The sequence below is a fragment of the Sorex fumeus genome, unplaced genomic scaffold (genome assembly GCF_029834395.1).
Source record: "Sorex fumeus unplaced genomic scaffold, SorFum_2.1 ptg000171l, whole genome shotgun sequence".
Taxonomy (NCBI): Eukaryota; Metazoa; Chordata; class Mammalia; order Eulipotyphla; family Soricidae; genus Sorex; species Sorex fumeus.
Genome location: NW_026606228.1, coordinates 999529 through 1012009, shown reverse-complemented (window position 1 = coordinate 1012009; position 12481 = coordinate 999529). Strand labels below are relative to the sequence as shown.

The 12481-nt window shown below is 36.4% G+C and overlaps 1 protein-coding gene across 1 annotated transcript in view; it reads left to right on the top strand.

The window, feature by feature from the left end:
- TENM1 (teneurin transmembrane protein 1) overlaps positions 1-12481 on the top strand; it is a 784494-nt gene that overhangs the window by 226950 nt on the left and 545063 nt on the right. The window lies entirely within an intron of this gene.

Sequence of the window (12481 nt, the reverse complement as noted above, 5' to 3'; positions counted from 1 at the left end):
GGCCCAACTCCATCAAGAAATAGTAATAATTAAGAAAAAAAAAACATAAAACATCAGTATTGATATCAAGTCATCTGACAAAGAGATATAATTTGTGTGAAAAGCCAGAAAGTCAGTAGAGGAATAAAATTTAACATCACAGAGACTGGAAGAAATATGACTAAGAGTGCTTCTCAAACTTGATTTGCTGAACCCTTTTTTTAAAACAGAATTTCAAAGAGAAGCCAAAATCGTGAAAAGTGAAAGTGTTCTACTGCTGACATTGATGGCTGTTTAAAATCTTTGGACTTAGATTCTTCAGTAGTTATATATTTTCAATTAATAGTGCATCACTGAAAGAGAACCAGAAAGCTTACTTGAAGAAATTAAACATTTATTTGTTTCCAACCCATTTAATTTCATGCACATCCTGATGTTTGTTATATACTTTTGCTATTTCCTTTTTATATTGTCCTTTATTTTCCTGCTATGAAATATTTGTGACATGCTAAATAAAAGTTGTTTAACATTTACTCACCAAATTAAACCAAATATATATGTGGATAAGCAGATATACTTTTGCTATGCTTTTTAGTCAGCATTTGAAAAAAGGACTTATTATGCTTTCCAAGAAGCAGTCTAATTCCTGTTCATGATAATATTTTTATCTATGTTTATATGATTGAATTGCAAATAATAATAATAATAACGGATATAGTTTGAAAACTTTCTGTGTGTCAGTCTTTAATACTTTCTGTGGGTCCTTTCATTAATTTTTATAAAATCCATAAAATGTAGAATCTAGTATGATTTTGAAGATTAACATAGCTAGTGAGTAGCAATCCTAGGAGGAGAGTTTTGAACTCAGATAGTCTTACTGTATATATCACTCTTCCTTTCATTCTCTCATAAACATTACTCTTTAAATTTTATCTTTGACTGCTATTGATTTGATTTTTTCTCCCTCTTCTAGCCTGGCAAACTACCGAGAGTATTCGATATGCCAGACACAGTAACAACAAAGTCTCCAATGGAGACGTTACTGGGCCCACTCGAGCAAATCGATGATCAACAGGAGGGTCTTTACTTTTACTTCTAGTAACTATTCATTTTTATTCCATTACTCTGATAAATAACTTTAACTTGTAATATCGGTATTTGACTTGAAATTTAAAGTTAATTGTGATTTATTCCCATTTCCTAAACAATGATGGAGTTTAGAATGTTTTAATTTCTACCATTTTCTCTTGACTCACATGCAATATCTAGCCACTATTTGGGTTCAGTTATTTCTTAAATCACCAAATTTCCAAGTTATTGCATTTTCCGTAAACTATGCTCATTTAGCTTTCCTATATATTCAACACTTACTTTCCTCACAACTCCTCATAATTCATGCTTTCCTTTTGCCATTCAATTTTAAACTTTCTGAAGTATGTCTTTTTATTTTGTTTTTCACTAAGTATCTATTTGTCGTAAATTCCTTCTCTTTGTAGGAAACTAGATTACTTTTGCTCTGTCTTGACTAAAACATTTTCTAGGTAGAGACCACCATATTGACAATTGTTTCCACTAAGCATTTTTTGAGAAAGGCTTTGTGAACAGTCACGATCCTTTCTAGAGAAATAATATAATATCTCCAAATAATACCTTTAAATGACAAAGATATGTATTTTCCTCTTATGACTTATAGTCTAGTTTTGAGCTAGAGCTAGGCAATAACAGTACTGACTAATAGAATAGCACTATAAATCAGAACCTTGGGTCTGCTCTCTGTGATTTTTATGTTTAATTTAAAATTTTATTTTAGGTGCTGTTCTTTACAATACCATTAACAATCAGGTTTCATGATTCCAGAAGAATGATTTTAACATGCAAAATATTCCTGGGGTTTCCTCTTTGGTTCTTCTTCCTTACTTCCCCAACTCCTGACTCCACCCCCCAACAATCACATTTCCTGTAAAACTATAAGTAGAAAGCAAAAACACTTTAATGATTGTAAATTATAAAATGAAAGTTGATTACTTATGAATATGAAACATAGGGTTTCATGCATCCCATCACTGCACCCTTCACCAGAGCGTCTACCTTCCTCCATTATTGTCTTAGTGTCCTATCAATACCTTCCTTCCCCTGTAATGCCTATATTCCCATATGATTTTTATACTTTGAGGTGCAATCTTACTTGAATTTATTCCTGCCTGACCTTCCAGCTAGTTTTACACACATGTCTCATATTGTTATAGCTGGAACACACAAAAGTGAATTCTAAAGGCATATATCATATAGGCCTATGCTTAAGAATCCTCAGGAATGATTTTTCTAATATTTCATACAGACCCCAGTTGAGGACACATAAGATTATTTCCTGTCCCTTAATTCCAGAGGGAAATTTTTTTCTAGTATACTGTTCTGGAAAGTTGAGCATTCCAAAGATATATATGAGAAAGCATAGACTGATCTCAGTTGCAGTTCCTTTTTGTGAGGCCCCAAACCCTTATCTTATACCATTCACATTTGTCCTAGAGCCCCAATCCTTAGACAATTCACATGGGTGGGGGATGTAGCATCAATTTCTGAGGATGCCATGCTTATTTAGAGTCTCATCTTGATTTTTTCCTGAAGAACTTAAGGGAGAGAGGGGATGGGTCTCACCCAGTGGTGCTGAGGGCATTCTGTGTCTGTGCTCAGGACTCACTCGTGACAAATAGAAAAGGTCACAGACTTTCCAGGCAAAAGATGATGGATCTATTCTGACAAGTTTGCCATTGTGACTAAAGGAAAAGTATATGCTTTTTAGAAAGAGAACTGGAAAGTTACATTATTCTTTTTTAGCATAGGCCATTGTTTTGAGGAAATTACTTTAAAAAGTTACCTTTTTATCATCTGGTAACAAATGGTGAGAAAAACAAGCCTACTGTGACCCAGCTGGCTGGCTGTGTAAATTATGAAGTTTCTTTTGTCAAAAACAACTTCCTTTTCTTAAGAAGATTTGTGTTCCTGAGCCTTGTACAAATTGGATGAAAGAAGTCAGGTGTTAGAAGGAGCAGCTAAGTGGAATTCTCCATTGGTTTCTTTCTTCAGGTAGTCCTACACTTAAACCTCTGAAAAACAAAGTTTTCTATAATAGCACTGTCCTCCCCGTTGTTCATCGATTTGCTTGAGCGGGCACCAGTAACATCTTCATTGTGAAACTTGTTACTGTTTTTGGCATATCGGATACACCACTGGTTGCTTACCAGGCTCTGTCATGCAGGCAGGATACTCTCGGGAGCTTGCCAGGATCTCCGAGAGGGATGGACGAATCGAACCTGGTTTAGTCGCATGCAAACCAAACACCCTACCTGCTGTGCTATCGGTAAAAGTCATATTTTAGATTATTATCACTTACCAAAGGTCCCGTCTACTGGCAAATGCTTATACAATTTAAGGCACATATAAAGTAAAGTAAAGTAAAGTAAAGCAAAGTAAAGTAAAGTAAAGTAAAGGCCCTCCCGTTGATCATCAATTTGCTCGAGCGGGCCCAGTAACATCTCCATTGGAGACTTTGTTGTTACTGTGTCTGGCATATCGAATACTCTCGGTAGCTTGCCGGGCTCTCCGAGAGGGGCGGAGGAATCGAACTCAGGTCGGCCATGTTGGCTGCATGCAAGGCAAAGGCCCTACCCGCTGTGCTAAGGCACATATAATTCACAAAAATAAAAAATACTTCATGTGATTGGTAAAGAATGACATATTAGTCACTTTTTATGTAGGAGTACTGCTATTTATTTAGCCACTGATTCGCTGATTGAATTGTGCATGAACTCCACCTTACTGTTTTTTTTTCATTTTTTATAATTTTATTTATTGAATCACCATGAGAGCAGTTACAAAGCTTTCGGGTCTAAGTCTTGGCCATACAATAAAACACCTGTACCTTCACCAGTGCCCATTCTACACCCCTAACAACACCAGTATATCCCCATCCCAAACCCTCCCCCTACCTGTGGGGCAGATGATTTCCACATTACTCTCTCTCTACTTTGATCACATTCAATATTTTGACACCATACCCACCATTATTATTTGAGATTTTACCCCAACACTCAGATCTGCTGAAAAGGCAACAGTAGACAATTTGTTTTCTATTGCTGGTTATGAATAACATATGGTGTTGCGTGGCTGCAGTAGTGGCCATGTGATTTTGAAATTCTGAAATTTTAACACTTAAATCTGGAGGGATTTCTGCCAAAACCTGCTGGGTTCCGAGATTTGCTCCTGAGTCTCTGGGATCATGACTATTAAGGAGCTTGATCAGGAGCCAGAAAGGCCATTCATGGGCAATGACTTGGGGTCTCGTTGGGGTGGGGAGGACAGGACCGACTCCACTCCCATCCCGTGAGGCCCAAAATGTCTCATCACTGCGGGCCCAAACCTGACTGTCCAATGATCTCTGGAGGATCATGGCCGCCGAGCCACCAGGCAGAAGCAGGCGGAGGGACAACACCCTTTCCCTCCTGGGGTGGCCCGGTGACAGTAACCTACTGCATGGTCCGGATGAATTTCTGCCAAAAGCCACTGTGTTCTGATATTTGCTCCTCAGTCTCTGGGATCATGGCTATTAAGCAGCTTGATCAGGAGCCAGAGAGGCCGTTCATGGGCAATGACTTGGGGTCTTGTTGGGGTGAGGTGGACAGGACCAGCTCCACCCCCATCCCGTGAGGCCCAAAATGTCTCCTCACTGCGGGCCCAAGCCTGACTGTCCAATGGCCTCTTAAGGATGATCGCCACCATGATGCCAAGGGGGAACAGGTGGAGTGACCACACCCTTTCCCCCCTGGACTGGCCCAGCAACAATAACTTACTGCGGGAATTGGACACATTTCTGCCAAAAGCCACTGGGTTTCGAGATTTGTTTCTGAGTCTCTGGGATCACGGCCGTTAAGCAGCTTGATTAGAGCCAGAGAGGCCGTTCGTGTGCAATGACTTGGGGTCTCGTTGGGGTGGAGAGGAAAGGACCAACTCCACCCCCCTCCCATGAGGCCCTGTGTGTCTCATCACTGCGGGCCCAGACCTGACTGTCCAGTGGCCTCTGGAGGATGGTGGCCACCAGGCCACCAGGGGAACAGGCCAAGGGACAAAACCTAATCCTACCTAGTTGGCCCAGCACCAGTAACCTACTGCAGGGACCAGATGCATTTCTGCAAAAGTCACTGGGTTTCGAGATTTGTTTCTGAGTCTCTGGGATCATGACCATTAAGCAGTTCAATCAGGAACCAGAGAGGCCATGCCTTCAATTATATAGCTGAGCCGGAGGTGGTTTGTGGGTGTGTTTTCCACATACCTAACTTTTTACTTTCTTGGTAAACTTTGCCCCAAGTTTTTGGGGTCTGGTCAAAGGCACAGCAGCAATTTTGGGGTATCTGAAAGTCTGATGGTGCCATCAGGCTGTTGATGCACTCACCTCACAGGTACAGATTGACCTGCTGGCAGCACCATACCCCCCCATGCCCCAATATTAATCATTTTGGACATCATCTTTTAACTAAAAATATTTTTTAAGAGTGTGTTGTATACTTTCACAATTACTTTAAGGTAATTTCTGTTATGTATGAAGGATGTATTATAATTTGGTGTTTTTTTAGTGTTTATACCTTCTGCAAAATATGTCAGGACCATCTTTTCGGTTAATTTTATACATAAAATAGCATTATTTTAAAAAATTTTTGGACACTTGAGCCATACCAGACAATGCTCAGGGTTTCCTGACTATACTCTCAGGAATTTCTCTTGGTGGTGCTCAGAGAACCATATAGAATATATGGGGTTGAACCTACTTAGCTAGGCCATGTGCATGGGAAATACCCTACCCACTGTATCATTGTTCCAAACCTAAAACTTATTTTTATATTGACGTTATTCTGAAATTTACTCTGAAATATTTTATTAAAAAGAAACTATTTCTCTCAGTATCTGTACTGTACACCATAATGCCCAAAACTAGGGAGAGTATGGGGGAAATCATCTACCATAGAGGCAGGAGGAAGGGTGGGATGGGGGAATGCTGGGGACATTGATGGTGGAGAATGTGTACTGGTGGAGGGATGGGTGTTCAATCATTGCATGTCTGAAACTCAAACATGAAAACTTTGTAATTATATCTCACGGTGCTTCAATAAAATAAATAAATAAATAAAAAGAAACTATTAAGATACTATATAGATTGAGCTTTTCTCGTCTGCTTGAACAGAAATCACTATTTTGGCATATGAAATTAATAATACAATTGATATTTTTGCTTCTGTTTAAATCAGTGACCCTAAAAGTCTTGATAGGGCCTTATTACATGTATGCAGAACACTTTAAAGTAAAAAAGCCATAGTTATAATTTATATTTGATGTGGGTTTAACAATGAAAATTGACTCTTCAAGTCAGAATAAATAGTATTAATAATGTTTTTAGTTGTATTTTACTTAGATATTTTATATGCACCAGGAAAGCATTTTTTCTTATCCTTTTTTCTTAAGGAATCATTACATTTTCATGACTCATAGTCTTAGATTCCGTTTTCCCTTGTGATTCCAAATCGAGCTGTTCATGTCTCTTCTCTATTTCAAGCAATTCTTTGTCCCATTCATTTTAAAGATGTGGTCAGAGAGAGGGGGCGAGTGGATAATATTCAATTCAAACAACATGACTACACATAATTTAAAGCATTTACTGCATTTTAAAGTGACATTTAAGGTTTTCTCTGGACTAATTTATCCTGCCCTCCGCAGCCCACATATTTCTTCTGTGCATAATTCCTTCTTGAAGTTAAAGGGAATTTGGCATGTGGCAGAAGTACATGTTTCATGAAATGGGAATCTGGGACCTGTCATTTAATAAAAAGTCTGCTTCTACCTTAATTGGCCTGTCTCCATAATGCCTTTCTATACACTATAGTAACATAGGTAGGCCTTCCATTCTGATGTGAAATGAAATTATCCTTAAATGCATTGTTTAGCTGCAATACTATGAACAGAAGGCAAATAATGTGATCATTGGAATGAAGATGAAAGGATTTTGAAATGTTATATTTATTGAACAAAGCATCAACGTAAACATTTATATGTGTTGCATTTTTTGTCATAACTTATTTTCACTTACCCATTCTAGAGACCCTGTAAAACATTAATTATGCAGTGAACTTTAGGACTCAGACTTTAAATAAAAAGGAAAATGTTTTTCTAGTTGTTCTTAGTGAAAACTGCACTGGAGATTAACCTATACCTTAATATCTGCATTTTTAATATTTTATTTATGCAGATAAGTATTTCTTATAGATTGAAATAATTTCAAATTTTTGAAATAATTTTTAAAGTTATTCATAATTTCTCAACACATTGACTAATCTCTAGTACCCATGAAAATAAATTCAGTTTTAAAGAAAAATTCGGGCTGGAATTTATTACAGTGGTACCTTACATGGTTTGTTACCTTTGTTTCATTTAAAAGAGTTTAATTGCAAAAAAAGTAAAATAAAAGAGTTTAATTGCCAGCACCAATGAAATAACACAAAGTGAAATTAAGAATAACAAGGAATCTTTCTATGTAATTTTATGGGGTAATCTCTAGGCATATTATTAAATGTAAAAATCAAGGTGCACTAGTATATATATATTGTACTATATTTCACATATAAAAGGGGGCACAAATATCTACTAATATGTTATGTATTGACATGAATATGTATTGGAAAGCTGAATAAGAAATGATTAAAAATGATTACCAACAGGGGTTGAAGAATGGATAAATAAACAAACAAACAGCAAACACTGTCCTCCTGTTGTTCATTGATTTGCTGGAGCAGGCCCAGTAACGTCTCCATTGTGAGACTTCTTGTTGCTGTGTTTGGCGTATTGAATACTCTCAGTAGCTTGCCAGGCTCTCCAAGAGGGGCAGAGGAATCAAACCCGGCTCAGCGGGCTGGCTGTGTGCAAGGCAAATGCCCTACCACTGTGCTATCACTCCAGTATATATATATATATATATATATATATATATATATATATAAACTTAATGCATATCTATGCATACAGACATGATTTAATTTTAAAGCATGTTACTGAAATAGGGAAACAAAGAAATTTACCAATACATAAAAGTTTTTTGCTCCGTGATTCTCCAGAAATGCATGTGGGACGTAGTTTTCACACTTCCACTAATTACTAATTTGGCCTTTACTTAACTTCAATTCACTTAAACTTGTCTGACTTCATTCTTCAAAGTAAGAAGTTGTGGTATATGGTTTCCAAGTTTCCTTATGGCTCTAATATTCTATAACATTCAATGGATGATGGTATAGGAGGGGACAAATAAGTCAACTTCTTAAAGACTGGAAAGGAGGGGGGATGTCCATGGGCAATTCAGTTTTGGAGGTGGGCAGTAACATTGTACATCATTACCATAAATTTTTATACTATTGTATTCATATTACCAGGTTAGAAAGCCTGGAATTGTATCTGGTTCATGAGAATATATATTTATTTATTTATTTGTTTTTTGAGAATATTTGTTTGTTTTAACATGAGAATATTTATTGCTACTCCAGAATTTTTTATTTGGACTATTTTCAGTTGAAATTATTGTTAGAATGGAGTCTCTTACACAGAGACACATCAGCTATAAATTACCTGTTGAAAACACAAATTTGCTGCTAAAAGAAAAAAATTTCTTTTAACTTTGAACAAAATCTTTATACAAATATTTGTTAAGATATAAGTGTAGTGACAACTGGATTAACTCAAAACATTGACTTTTAATTGCTAATCAGTATTTTTGATAAGCTTCTGAGTCTTTATTAAATATGCGTTTGTGTTTAATATTCATTCTGTTTAAGCTTCAATTATTTAATTACAGGTCTTGATATGAAACTAATCATGCATATATTCATACGAAGCTTGCATACTGACAGGATAAAATCATTAAACAGTCATTACTGTAAACTGACATTGGCCTGAAATTTTTGCAGTTAACGGGGGAGTTGATGCTTGATGAACAATCCAATTAAAACTGGCAACAAAAGACCTAAAATGTCAGCCAAATTGCTTTTTAATAGTCAATGCAGCCGTCACAAAACATAAACATTAAAGTCCCCATAGAAGCATAAAGCTTCATGGTGAAACAATTCTAGAAAATGAATAATAATTACAGCATCTTGAGGATTCTTTTAATAGACGTGCACTCATTAAAAATATTTTGTTGGTTAGAATCAGATGACAAAGTATGTTTCCCTGAATACTTCCACATATTTGTTATAATAATTGTTCTATTTAATATTGGGTATAATTTTATTGCTATCTCAAAAAGGTATCCTGAAGGATTTTAATAACCTAGAGACAGTCCTTTGGAAAAAAAGTGTAAGAATGGTATACAATATGGCCTGCTAACATCTTAAAATATGAACCAACATTGAATCTTTAGTTATGCTAAAGTTAAAATAGAAGTTAGGGAAGCCAATTGTGATTCTAGTAATAACCTAAAAACTGTAGCCAACATTAAGACTTTTGAAACTACATGTGCAACTCTGACTATGTGAATGTATAAATCACCTCAAAGTTTTCGACTCTCCTGAAATTTGATTTTAGTTGAAGATACAAATTAAAAAATTTCACTGAATTTTTAACCTTTGGTTCAGCTGTGTCATACACAGAGATAGTAAAGTAATAGAGTGCTTTGAAAGATTTGTCTTGTATGGAGCCATAGCACAGCGGGTAGGGCGTTTGCCGTGCACGCAGCCAACATGGCCGACCAGAGTTCGATTCCTCTGCCCCTCTCGGAGAGCCCGGCAAGCTACCAAGAGTATTCGATATGCCAGACACAGTAACAACAAAGTCTCCAATGGAGACGTTACTGGGCCTGCTTGAGCAAATCGATGATTATGAATAATCCAACTACTCAAACAACAGCGTCATGTTTTTCAACAAGCAAAGGAATGAACTGTAAGGTTTTTTTTTTTATCATTGTGGCATTATAACATGAGGAAAACATAAAAGGACTCATAGAGGAAATGTTTAAAACATCAGGGTTTTAATAACAATTTAATTTATTTTCCCAAACATCTGTTTAACACTTATATGTCAATGTGGTATTGACCACTGTGAGCATCTTGAGTTGAGTAAGACTTGGATAGCATCTTAAGATTAGTATTTAGCTGATGGTTAAAGATGTAAGCTACCAATTGTAACACAAAGGAGAAAGGTATGATTAATTCAAATCAGGAAATAGAATACTCGTTTCTCACCAATTAATGTGTGAATTAGGATCCCTTAGACTACCATTGATTCCCTGAGAATATTTTGTAGCATAGATATACACAGTACAGCCCTCAAACAGATGGTGTCCCAATATATTTGTGTATTAGAATATCAGTCAATTAAATATTGCCTTCCTCTACAATCATAGAGTATAATTGTATGTGCTATGAAGGGTAAATTGATGTTCACACTTCTCCAGCTGTGTTCCTCATTTTATCTTTTCAGGAAGTTAGTGTTATATTTTCAGAACAACAATTTTAAAAATCCCTCAAAGGAGTGATATAGACACACTGTGACTTCAAACTCTATTAGCTGAAACAGTGAGGAGAAAACCCTATAGGAATATAAATGAAAGTTTAATGGCACTATATCACAAAATATTAACTGATACAACTATCCATAAAAATGTTTTTATTTTAATTTTTTTCTTAATTCAATGCTAGCTATGAAGAAAAATTCTAAAATGTTTGCTGTATCTTGAAAATGCTATGTCAAAGGACAGAAAAGGAAAGAAATCAAGGGGGAAGAAAGAAGATAAAGGAAAGTAATGGGCAAACGGGGGTCAGGGCTACAGTTATACTGCTCATGTGGGACAACGATGTAGCTATATATCCAAAGCACAAACTTCACAACACTGAAACATGAGATCTAAGCTGCAACCACGAGAATTTTGTTTTGTGCATATCAAGGTGACAGGTGGATATGGGGGACAGTGGGGACTGAATGTGAGGATACTAGTAGAGGGAAGTTGACATGTGTGATGAGACTGGTGTTGAAACATTATATGCCTAGAATTCACCAGTCAATAACTTTGAAATAATAGTTCTTTGAATAAAAAATTATAAACATTTAAAAATAAAAATCCACTATCTCAGCTTGTGAGAAAATAAAAATTCTTAGTCTTTATCATATGCATAAGCAAAATGATGTCGGCAATTTGATTAAACATTGGGTTGAACAGACCGAATTTGGAGAGACCTCTTGAGCGGTATTCTGGGGCCCTAAGCCCACTCCTGAAGAGTTATCCCAGCAGTGTGGGTATAATAGATTGTTGATTGGGACTAATGTATGATTCTACTCATTCCTGGTGGTACTGGAGACCAGGTACTTGGAGGTGCTGGAGAGAGTGCAGGCAGTGCAGGTATAGGACTCACAACATGTGCTTTTGAGCTATCTCCCAACTCCCCTAAATTAGTATTTTAATATTTGGGCCTTTAGGAAATAATGAAGCCATCATTGTGAACAAAGGGGAGAAAAATTTTATTGAAGTGGGTAAATTATTCTATATGTTTTACATTCTCCAATGTCCTTTCATATGGAATATCTCATATATTTAGCACAGAATTAATATAACCTAAACATTGTGCTGTGCACCAAAGTTTCAAAAATTCATAAATTATAGATTTCACCTTGCAGTACTTCACTGTCTTTCTCAGGCAGTGCATATGAAGAAATAATTATAATAATGTTGTTAGACTTCTAGTTGACAACTGCAGTAAATTATGTGAGTACATAGAAAAGGGATTAGGTAAATGCATACAGAGGAGTAAATATTTGCTAGAATATTCCTGTCCATCATTTAATGCCCAGTCTCAACTGAGGAAATGGAAGGCAATGGCCTCCAAGAAAATAGAGTGTCCACTTCCTTCCACCATTGTCTCATTCCCACCATCACCAAACTCCCCAGTATTGTAAGATCAGTTATATACATCACTTTGTTTTTATTGGAATACATAAAATTAAATGTTAGTTAATTCCAGAGATGTCAAATATCCTTTATAAGTAAAACTCAAATATTAAATTCATTGTTACTATCTGTAGTCAGCATTTCCTATATTCTCCTGAATATTTCTTAGAGGGAATGCTTTCAAGCAGTGTTCAGGAGCCATGAGGACCACTTCTGGTGATACTAAGCCTAGCTGTGTAGGCCAGGTAGTTCTGAGAGCATAAGAGGAATGAGTTTTCTAGGATGCCACAGGAGAATATTGTTGCTTCTTTGAATTTCAAGGAATGGTTAATGAAAGGAGTAGCACTCGTATTTCACCTCAAATGAGGAGGAGTAATATGTAGACAAGATATGGGAAGAAAGTAATTCAAAGGATAAAATCAAACAGTTCAAAGATGAAAAATTAGCAATCTTGCCTACAATATCGTTCTTCCCAAGGCCAGCTATGCTGAAGGCCAGTGGGGCCACACCCATTGGCACTCCAGGGACTATGTG